This window comes from Vigna unguiculata, chromosome 10, assembly GCF_004118075.2.
Source record: "Vigna unguiculata cultivar IT97K-499-35 chromosome 10, ASM411807v1, whole genome shotgun sequence".
NCBI classification, from domain to species: domain Eukaryota; kingdom Viridiplantae; phylum Streptophyta; class Magnoliopsida; order Fabales; family Fabaceae; genus Vigna; species Vigna unguiculata.
This window is the reverse complement of record NC_040288.1, coordinates 34,426,769-34,438,660: the sequence shown is the minus strand read 5'-3', so window position 1 is coordinate 34,438,660 and position 11,892 is coordinate 34,426,769. Positions and strand designations below refer to the sequence as shown.

The window sequence follows — 11,892 nt, the reverse complement described above, 5'->3', positions numbered from 1 at the left end:
AACTAGAGGTTATTTTCCCATTTTTCTTCTCTTTCTCGGCTTCAGCCAAATCACAGAAGAAAACCTTTTAGCACTTTTTTCTCTGCCATGTTTCTCTGAACCTACGTAGCGTCAGGGTTTAACGAAGAAAATAAAAATTATCTCAGCCACTAGTCTCCCTTATAGCTGGCATCGACTACCTCAGTGATGAACAAAGATTTTCTGACCCATAACATCGCATTAATCCAACCATAAACTAATATATTCAATTGATTAAGGCTCTTTTAGGTTTAGTCAATCATTAATTTATATATATATTACCATTTTCGAGAGGTTCATTAGTATTGTTATGGCTCACAGGAAGAAATTCAGAGAGTTGGGGTGAAAGGGATGAAGCAAATCACTGACAAATATGTATGTTGAGCAACGACTATAAATGAAACTTAACAGCATTTTAGTTTGAATTAATGTTATTAATATGCATTGACTTGGAGTCAACCAAAACATTGAAAAAGTAAAAACTGGTACTGTACTATGATAAATATAGGAAACACCGTCCTTTATAATTTAAGGATAAGAATCTTACGTGTTTGTGCATGTTCTTTGACGCTTGTATTTGGAAGTTAGTTGCATTTATATCTTGCACGTATTTTCAACAGTGACAACATGCTTTTTCGACACTAGCGTGTACCTTGATTTAAACAAAAAAAGAAAAGGCCCGACAGAACATAAATTCACTTTGAATTTGGAAGCAGAAAACTTGTAGAACAATCAATCCCTCAGGCTTTTTTCCATGAATGATTTTCATTTATGCTGTGTTACTGTTTATTGTTGTTATCGTATCTGCTTTTTATTTTCTTTTCGTTAATATTAATTGTTTTCATCGTTTTGAACTTTGCATGATATGTTAAATGTTTGTGATCACTGTTTTTCTATTTGGATAAGTATTGTTGTGATGAGTTTGATTTGCAGGTAGAGCTTGTATACCATGTTGGAATTTGGAACGATATATGATGACGAAGATAAATCACAAACGACCACACCTAATCAATGGACAATATCATCATCAGTGACAAAATTACCTAACACATACATATATATATATATATATATATATATATATATATAACTTTGATGTTATTTTTTTAATCAATGAAGGTCAGCAATGATATATATATATATATATATATATATATATATATATATATATATATATATATATATATATATATATATATATATATATATATATATCATTGCTGACCTTCATTGATTAAAAAAATAACATCAAAATTATATATATATATATATATCATTGCTGACCTTCATTGATTAAAAAAATAACATCAAAGTTATATATATATATATATATATATATATATATATTTGTTTTTTATAGTTCATAGTTTCTTACATAATTTGGCTTTTAATAGGAGGAAGAACAAAGAAGTGTTAACATACTTTTAATGGATGGTTATTTTGTTTCATTTAAGAAAATATACATATCTACTTGAGCAGTTTAATTTCTATGTTAAAACAAAATTTTAACCAAAATACAGTTATTTAACAAATTTGTAGTTGAGTTTTACATATACAGGTGCATTAATTTTCTTGCGAGCCTCATATGCCATGTAGTTTTTTTTTGTTTTTTATACATTTAAAGAATTATGTATTTTTTAAATAAAGAAGAAAAAAAAATTTGTTACATCCTTAAATGGTAAACAAAATGAAAATGAGAAGGAAGTATACTCATTTATAATGAACATTTTTTATTTTTAACTTATTAGACATTTTACGTTATTTTAACAAAAATGATGGTTTAATAACCCGATTTTCCTATATAACTAATTAACAACTTTTTTATAATAATAATGATGAGGATGGTGATATTTAAATAAATTAATAATATCTTAACAAATAATTAAGTAAATGGTTGCTTAGTTGTCACTGTACCACTACTCTATATCACCATTGGTTGGATGCAAGATTATATTATAGGTTAAATAGTTAATGTAGATTTGAGTTCAATGAAGGTTGCATTCAATATTTTAATAATAATAAAAAAAAAAGTCGTTCATAACAATCTTATACACAGACGAGAGAAGATAATTTATAAATATTCTAATTTTCACTATTTGATATTTATAAAATTTTCATTATATTAATTAAGTCAGAAACTATTCTATAAATTAAAATTTATAAATATCAAATTTTTTATCATTAACTAAAGACTAATTTAGAATATAATACTATACTAATTTAGAATATAATACTATTGAGTAGTTAATGTTAAAAATTAATTTAAACTCTTATTTATAAAGTAATTATAATTTTTTATTAATAATTAAAATTATTTTATAAACAAATAATTTTTAGTTTATAAATTAATATTTAATTTAATTAATATAATAACTAATTATATTTTTTCACTAAATTAATTGTTTTTAATAATTTTCTTGTATTACATTGATGCATATATTATGTTATATATACTCACCAAATTTTTATTATTGAAAATTTGTAAATATATTTACTAATCAATTTAATGAGTAACAATATAAATTCTACAAATGATTTTAACACTAATAAAATATTATTTTTTACTAATTATTTTGTTCATTTATTCGCAATTTTCTTTTCACTATTTCCCCTTACTTAATTTTTTTATCTTCCTAAATTGGTCTTTCTGACTTGTCTCAGATTCTCATGTCACTGGCTTTAAATATATGGTTAAAATAGTTTCAAAGGTGTACTACTTAGTGTTGTACCATCAAATCCAAGTTTTTTCTTTTGTTAGAAAAAATTAAATAAACATTCAGTTGCTCTTTTTTTATCACACCACTTAATAAGACTTCTTACTTTCTCTCTGTTTTTCTCTATCTTTTCGTCTATTCACTCAATCTTTCCCAAAATAAAAGGAGCATTCATCACTACTCTTTATTCAGCAGCCCACATAGAAACTCTACAAGGTATAACCTCACACCTAAAGTTGAAGTTTTGTGCTGTGTCTTTGGTGAGAATAAGAAAGAAAAAGTTATTGATACTGAGGTGATGAAACCCCTTTAATCATACTCCACTAAGTAGTGTATTAGAAAACCAGTAAAAATCTGATACACGAGCATCAACAGATTTTCCAAAATAATAAAACAACCCATAAGTACCCAAAACTTTAATATATAAAAGTTCAGTACTTCTCACAAGATAAGACCCAACAATGAAGGTCAATTAGCTCATCAACACCATTAGAAAAAAAAATGATGCTAGCAATTATGACCAGCTAATAGTGCACTTGGATCATGATTCATGATTCATGATTTATGACCCCTTCAATCATGCATCAAGGTAACCAATGAGACAAACCAACCCCACAAATTTCCATTTTTTTGTTTTTCTTTCTCTGAATCAATTGCCGTGAAACAAGGTAACAACAATCTCGTTATGCAGAGGTTAATCAGAATCCGAATATCGATGATTTTCACATATGTAAAGAGTGAGAGGAACTATGATAACACGCAATGAAGAGAAAGACGAAAAAAGAATCTCAATAATGGGGTACTATGCATATGCTTTTGAGCCACCATGCCCCACAAGAAGAAAGACATGACAATGCTGCTGTCTAACAAGAAAAGACATTATCTTTATGGTTTGGAGTGGTTGAGGATGTGCCAATAGATTCTGGGTTGGGGCTGCTTCCCCCTCACCCAACCCCACAAACAATATTTTTCAAATCACATTTCAGACAAACACACACGCTATATTAATGTAATGGATAGTGATACATTCACATAAAGTATACTTAAATTACATCCCAAAAATTTTATTCCTTCTTCTCTACAAATTGAAAACTTCTCAATAGCTCAACAAGACATCACCATGTTATATACAAGGAGTTTCCTGTACTCTTGGCAATGACTCATATTGGAGTGAAAGAGAATTGAATCCATTACCATGATGAAGAAGTGTGTCCTTCCCTTGTGTCTGGACAGATTATACTATTTAATTAACACTTGACAAAACTTACATACAGTTCTCTAGGTGTTTCTGATATTGCTTATTCGATCAGAATTGAAGTTTGATCAAATGAAAATTTCAAGTTCTAACAGAAGAGCAACACCAAACCCACCTATTAAATTGCATCCAAATTTTCCTTTCTTTCAACAAATGACACATGCATTGGGATTCTCTTCTATGCTCGGAGCATAGTAGTGTGTGGTCATGTAGGGGTTATATGCTGCTCTTTGAGCCTTGACCCATTCCAAAACAGGATCTGGGATTGGCTCTTTCTTTTTCTCATCTTCCTTCTTTTCATCTTTTTTCCTTCTTCTTTCTTCTCTCCCTCCTTCTTCTGCTCCTCTTTCTTCTCTCCCTCCTTCTTCGCCTCTCCTTTCTTTGCATCCTCTTTCTTCTCTGGCTCCTTCACTGGTCCTACTTCCACTATGTCTGTCTGCCAGTATTTCCTCAGTTTGCTCACAACACTCACCGGATCTACTGTTCCTATCACTGTTAACTTCTTCTCCTTCATGTTCATGGCAATGGCATCAATTCCTAACATGTTGCACAACCTCATCATTACCACTTTTTTCATTCAAAACATAACTTCACAAGCACAACAAATGTTTCTCTCAAAAGGTAGAAACATCAAATGTGAAAGATGCCAAATGGTCAAGCCAAAACTAACAATCTTTGACAGGAATTCAATACAAACTATAATGCAAATTGCTTGATGCAAATATATATATAAATGTTTCCTTGTGCTGTATAGAAAAGTTCTGTTCACAAAAAAGTTTCAAAAGGTCATTGCAATTCTGGTTTAACATAGCCTGTGGAGAATTTGTTAAACAGCTATTACAGCAGACCTAGATGATCGATGATCGATTCCAAACAACTACAGAAAATGAAGTTTAATGTTATGCCATATCAAGTAATTTTAGACCAATGTTTTGCATTAAACATGTTTTGTTGAGAATTAGGTGGAACATCTTAGTGTTTATGTTTATAGGTAAGATGTCAGGAAAATAATCAATAACTTCCAATTGGTCCCAAAAGGCACCATTCTTTTACAGAATACCAGAATATAAGATATTTATGCTTAATATAAACTAGTTAGAATAAATAAATATACATGACAAATTTAAGAACATAGACATCTTACTATTAGTATTTTCTCTATAGCTTTTTGTTATGTTTCATCCAAAACCAATAAAATTAAATATTAAAGCATTTTAGATACAAAAGACACTAGTATAATAAGAGACGTGCAGCCTTCTACCACTGTCCTGTTGACTGATTCGAAATAATCCATTTTTCAAGATGATAGAATGATAATTTAAAATAATAAAAAAATAGTGGAGGAACATCCAAAACAAAACAAGCAAAGTGAACAACATCATCAACTACAACAAAAAAAATACTATTTAGTACCTGAAAGAGTTGAAACTGTTTTCAAGGCCTTCTGCTTTTCCTTGTCATCATGCAAATCCAACTTGAGTACAAACTTCTGTAACCAAAATAATAAATTGTTTCAGCCCATATTCTATTATAATGAATCACTGAAAGAATGTTTCTTGAACAAACAAAAATAAATGTGAAGCACTTGAAACAAAAGTTTCTGTATCAAGCAAAAAGCTTATTATACATAAGAAAACATGTGATCTAAACCAGACCCAGATTTCCAAACTAAATTCAAATCCAGGAATCTGATGAAGACAGTATCAAAAATCATTTAAGGTCACCCAGATCTTTGAATCTGGAGAAAAAGGGGATAAAACAGAGGCTGTGAAAAGGAAAAAGGGAAAAAGGGGGAAGACATAAAGCTCATGGAGAATCAACAATGAATTCAGTTCTGAGTCAAAAGTTAAGAGAAGAAAATTAACCATTTTTAGAAAACGAATAAGCAAAATAAAGAAGAGCAGAAAAGAACCAAACTTGGCAAGTGTGAAACATACCTTCATTTTTTTAAAAACTATGCAATTTTGTGCAGACCAAAGAAGAGAGAAAAGCTAATATTTTTAAGAGAAGGAGAGAAAAAAAAAATGTGCAGATGCAGAGAGTGGTGAAGAGGGTATCTAATAATGGTCTGATGGAAAAGATGGAAAGGTAGGTTTGGAGAAACAAGTGTCAGAGAACGAAAGATGAGACCAGTTGAAGAAGTATTTATATGAATGTGGTTGTTTTTATAGAGCAGGTGTAAAATGATGTGTAGTCCTTTCTGACGTTGTAAACTTTTTGATAATTTGTAATTTAATGTAATTGGTGAAAAGGAAAAGAAAAAAATTGAAAAAAAAAAACTTAAAATCATAAGAAATGATGATGATAACAGAAAATGAGAGGAAGATAGTGATAGATTGGTGAGAGAGAGAAAATATGCAGATGAATGCTGTGGATCTCGGGACCAAATGAATCATACTTATCAGAAGTAAAGACCAAATTCTTTTATTTCTCATTCCCAGATCAAATGTTTAAGAAATCTTTGAGTATATATATTTTAATATCAATAGTTAAAGTATTTTACAAGTCGGTATGAATAAAAATAAAATGTTCAATATAGTATTCAAATAGTAATTTGCTTTTAAAATTATTAGTTTTATAAACATATTTTAGTTATGTTACATATTTTATTACATATTTTAGTTTTATAAACATAATTAGTTATGTTACTTTTAGTATTTATTTACTTAATTTTAAATTTTTACAAAGTTTAAATTAAAACATTAAACGTTACAATTTAATATTTGATAAAGATTACATACAAACAAAATTAGGTTTAGTTGAGTTTTAAGTAGAATTCCTTTTAAACTGTGATTGTATAAACAAAATATAGTTTTTAGTAGTTTAATTTTCTTTGTTAATCAGGTGATGTGGATGTTATACTATTGTCACCTTATTTAGTTTATATCATTTATTATTTTATAATTTGATAATTATATATATATATATATATATATATATATATATGAAGAAAATTTGCATTAGAATCTTTATTATTTTGGTTAAATTTTAATTCATTTTTGGAATCATATCTTTGACTATTGTGAATTATTTTTCTTTGACACATCTTACCATAATGTAGTGGGTAATGTTTTCTATGTATTACTTCCTTCCACCCTCATAACTACATTGAAAATGAATTTTATGAAATTTTATCTTCGATTATTGTAATTTATTTCTTTGTCATACATTAGTGTAAAAGATAATGCTCTCATTGGACTTCTTCCTCCCAACCTCCGAACCATGTTGTAGTTTTATGATCTTTCACTTTCTCATTTTTCAATTTAGTCTTCATCTTCTTCATATTTTTATAATGTTTACCTATTGCAAAGCGTGTAAGACTCGAATTCAATTCCTTCATGTAGTTTGTTATAGCGCTAAGGTAAAAAATGTGACAACATTTTGAATGCTTTAAATTTTAAGAAGAATCACGATTTCATTCATTGTTGACTTGTACAATAATGTTATTGAAGGATCCTGACCTTTTTTGAAAACTCATTTTATTGGTTCTCATTAAGAGGTGATCATAAATTTTTTCATTTAAGATATCGAGGATGAGGTTAAGGATTTATTGTTTCCTTCACGTAGTTCTTTATAGCGCTAAGGTAAAAAATGTGACAACATTTTGAATGCTTTAAATTTTAAGAAGAAAAGCATGATTTCACTCATTGTTGACTTGTGCAATGATGTCATTGAAGGATCCTGACCTTTTTTGAAAACTCATTTTATTGGTTCTCATTAAGATTAAGAGGTGATCATAAATTTTTTCATTTAAGATATCGAGGATGAGGTTAAGGATTGATTGTTTTCTTCACGTAGTTCTTTATAGCGCTAAGGTAAAAAATGTGACAACATTTTGAATGCTTTAAATTTTAAGAAGAAAAGCACGATTTCACTCATTGTTGACTTGTGCAATGATGTCATTGAAGGATCCTGACCTTTATTGAAAACTCATTTTATTGGTTCTCATTAAGAGGTGATCATAAATTTTTTCATTTAAAATATCAAAGATAAGGTTAAGAATTTATTGTTGTTCAATTGTAAAAAGAGAGAATGAATAGGTATGGTGTTGATATTGGTGATGAAAAATGTGTCATAAGTGAAATTAAATTATAAAACTACAAAATAACGACAACCGACCAAAATTATTCATTTAATACAAAAATTAAACTTTTCAACTATATAATTTTGGAAGACTTAATATACCACCAAAATATGAAAATTTATTACAAATTTAAAATTTAATTGAGTATAAAAATAAAATAAAAAATATTTTAACTTAGAAAATTTTAAAATTTTAAAGTGAAAAAAGTAATTAGTATTTATTGGATAACTCATCGAGTATTTGGTCCAAATCAAAAAAGTATTGTCAAATAAACCTTTAATCCTAAAAATATATGATATTGCAATATATTGATAATCAATTAGGATGTTTTTTTGGTAAAACATATTTGTAATGAAATCAACATGACATAATCACCGTTAAACAAATTAGAGATTCAGACATAAACTAAAAGAATTATAGGTAATTATTCCGTCTTCTGAATTACATTGCATGTTAATATATATATGTAAAACTATTTATAATACTAAGTAAAGTTCTCTTTTTAATAATGATTTTTCAATTTAAAATACTAGAACCGTCAGGTAATTTCAGTAAGATTAATTTGATTAACTGAAAATTTAAGAATGTTCAGGAAACCATATTAAAAGAGACACAGTTTAATTTAATTTTTGTTAATAAAAAAACTGAAATATATATAATGTTGTCGTTCCTAAACTCAATTTGATACTTCGATAGTAAATTGTCGTACAAGTTTACACCTACAAGAAAATTATAGTATTTATCTGTTTATAAATATTTACAAAATCTAAAAGAATGATGTGTCAGCTATTTGATGTCCATAAAAATAAAAATATAAAAAAAAATGTGAATTTAAAGAGGACAGTATTTGATTGTTGTTGTGGAAAGTTGTAGGCCCTTGAAAAAGAAAAGAGAAAGAAATATAAAAGTAATAGCAGGTGAGATTTTGACTTGCTGGTGAAGCCTCCAAGCTTAGCCACCCCTACCCAAAATTTAACTCAACCTTCATTTTCTTCAAGGATATGTAATAAAAATTTGGTAGAATATGATATTCATTTTTTTTTTAACTTTTTAAAATATTTTGAATATTTAAAATATTAAAATATTTTTAAAAACGTGGTAAATTATAACAGATTATAAAAAAAAAATATTTTGAATATTTAATTTGCTTGTATATTTCTAGAATTAGAATTCTATACCATGATCAATCGATCATGCGAGTTAATCAGAGTGTTTACTAGTCAAATTAAGTTTAGAAAGAACTGAAAGAAAAATAGTAGAAAATATCTGCAGTTTAAATTGAAAGTTATTAACAAATATTAAATAACATAAATTTGTCATATTTTACAAGGCTTTTCTTTTTAGCCTTTGACACTTTCCATTGGTTAAAAGATAAAATTATGAATTTTCCAACAACTTATCTTCCATTCCAAGAACTTCAGTTAAGAGTTCTTTTGCGTCGTTCAAAAGCTATTTATGCAAAATTTCTATTCCCATAAACAACATTAAAAGGAAAGAATGTCAAAGTAAATTCTAGAACATTACAGAAAACTTTGATTTTTTTTTTTCAAAAAGCATAAAAAAATTGTATAATTTGTGTGGGTGTGATTTGAAGAAACAGAAGCCAGAGAATTTGGTTAAAAGAAAACAAATTCTTACTTTTACCAAATAGACAAACTTAGATTTTTTTTTTTTTTTTGCTTGAACGCTTTTTTACTTTTTAATCAAAATATTTGTTTGCAGATTATTGAAATATAATAAACACCAGTATTAATTAAATAATAACTAAAAGTATATAAATTAAAAGATAGAGTGATATTAAAGAGATCTTACAAATCAACTGTTTTTTAAAGTATTTATTTTATGTTGGATATTCGATGACAAATTTAACCTAACTAATTTTTAAGCAAGTTCATGTTATACACCAAAATACAACTTATAATTTAATTTAAACAAAATCAATATAAGCATTTAAAAATATATACTTAAACTAGTTATATATGGCAGTAATATCAGTACATAATTAATATGCTAACTGCTTGTTATTTTAATCAGGAGTGTGCATGATGGATTAAATAGAGTTCAAATTCTCTACTTTTTTTGATTTTGTATTTCCCTAAACATTAAAGATAAATTGTACTGATATTTTAAATATTTTTTTAATATATTTTAAAATATTAAAATTAGTGGTAATCAACGTATTATAAAAACACAGTAAAAAAATAACACACAACAAAATAGCATAGAATCCAAATTCATTAAAATATCATTGTATTTATTACGTTTTTAGCTTTAAATTTTGATAGAAATTTAATTTCATTTAAATTATATCCAACTAAGACTAAGAAGAAATAATTTGAGTTTCTTGATTAAACTCAACATTTATCTAAAATAAAGTTTATTCATAATTTGTGAAAAGTGTTTAAATGATTTATGAAAAGATAGCAATGTTTATATTGTTATGTGATATTGATATGGCAACGTTGAAGGTTGAAGGTGGTCCATAAATGCTTGAGCATGCGTATCTCTCTATTATCATCATCAATCGACCGACAAATGTACTAAATATATACTTTTTAATATTTATATTAATTAGAAGCACATTTTTCATCAATTTTATTCATGTGCTTTTCCCTATCTTCTTCGTACAAAATAAAAACTCTTGAAAAAATTATTGTTGGGATTAAAATATGTAGTAGAATATTAAGAACTCCAAAATTCTCCTCTTTCTATAAACCTAATTGACAAAAAAAAAAAATTATCAGTTAAAGCCAATTCCAATAATAATATTAATGATAACTAGAAAATAATAAAATAAAAGCACGCCAAATACTTGATAATAAAATTAAAATTGTAGAAAAAAAAATACTATATTACCCAGATTCAGTAAATAGTACTTCTTAAGGTGGTTTATTCCAAACCTAAAATAACATTCTCTAACTTTAAAACCTGATCACATAATTAAGAAGAAATCTGTCCGTTTTTAAAATATAGGTTTAATTACCAATTTGGTCTTTTAATTTGTTGATTTGATTCCTTTAGTCTCCTTATTATTTTTGGTTCAATTTAGTCTTTTAAATTTTTAAAAAGATTCAATTTGGTCCATACCGCTAAGTTGACGTTAACACTGTATCCGTACATGTCACGTGTCATTTTGTAAAATTTTCAATTTTTAAAATTTTTTATTATATTTTAAAAAGAAATTAAACTGCCATGTGTCACGTCATAGTTGTGTCACATGTCAACTTAATAATTTTTTTTAATTTTAATTTTTTTAATTAAAAAAAAGTGCCATGTGGTAGGTTATGATTGTGCAGGTTATGATTGTGCCACGTGTCAAACTAACATTGGTTGTTTTCAATTTAGTCCCTCTATTTACAATTTTGATTCAATTTAGTCCTCCAAGTTTTTAAAATGATTCAATTTTGTCCTCTCTAATTTGAGACCAAATTAGTAATTAAGCTTAATTACAACTTATACACGTTAAAATCATTAGTATCGGTAAGGGTTTCTTCAAGTCATTTTGCACTCTTCCACGACCTATCGCACACTGCATTGGTCTGAGTGCAGCACCTTTGCGCTCACCTTCAAAGCCCCTTCCAGCAACACTCTCGCTTCTCCGTTCCAGTCACCCCACGAGCCAACAAGGGGAGCAAAGAGGTTTCGATTTCCATTTTCAATTCCCAGTAACTCCTTATACCTCTCTTCCTTTTGGGTTTTTCCTATTAAGGTTTCTTTGCTTTGTGTGTTGGGATGATTAAATTCGATTGATTTTGTGTCATTCTTGCTTTCTCTATTTGCCTGATGCAAGTTCTGGGAGGCATGTTCTAGGAGGCTTTATT

At 27.5% G+C, this 11,892-nt stretch overlaps 1 pseudogene; it reads right to left on the bottom strand.

The window, feature by feature from the left end:
- Window positions 1-3,596: 3,596 nt before the first annotated feature.
- Window positions 3,597-6,279, bottom strand: LOC114167328 (annotated as a pseudogene).
- Between the last annotated feature and the right edge of the window lie 5,613 nt (window positions 6,280-11,892).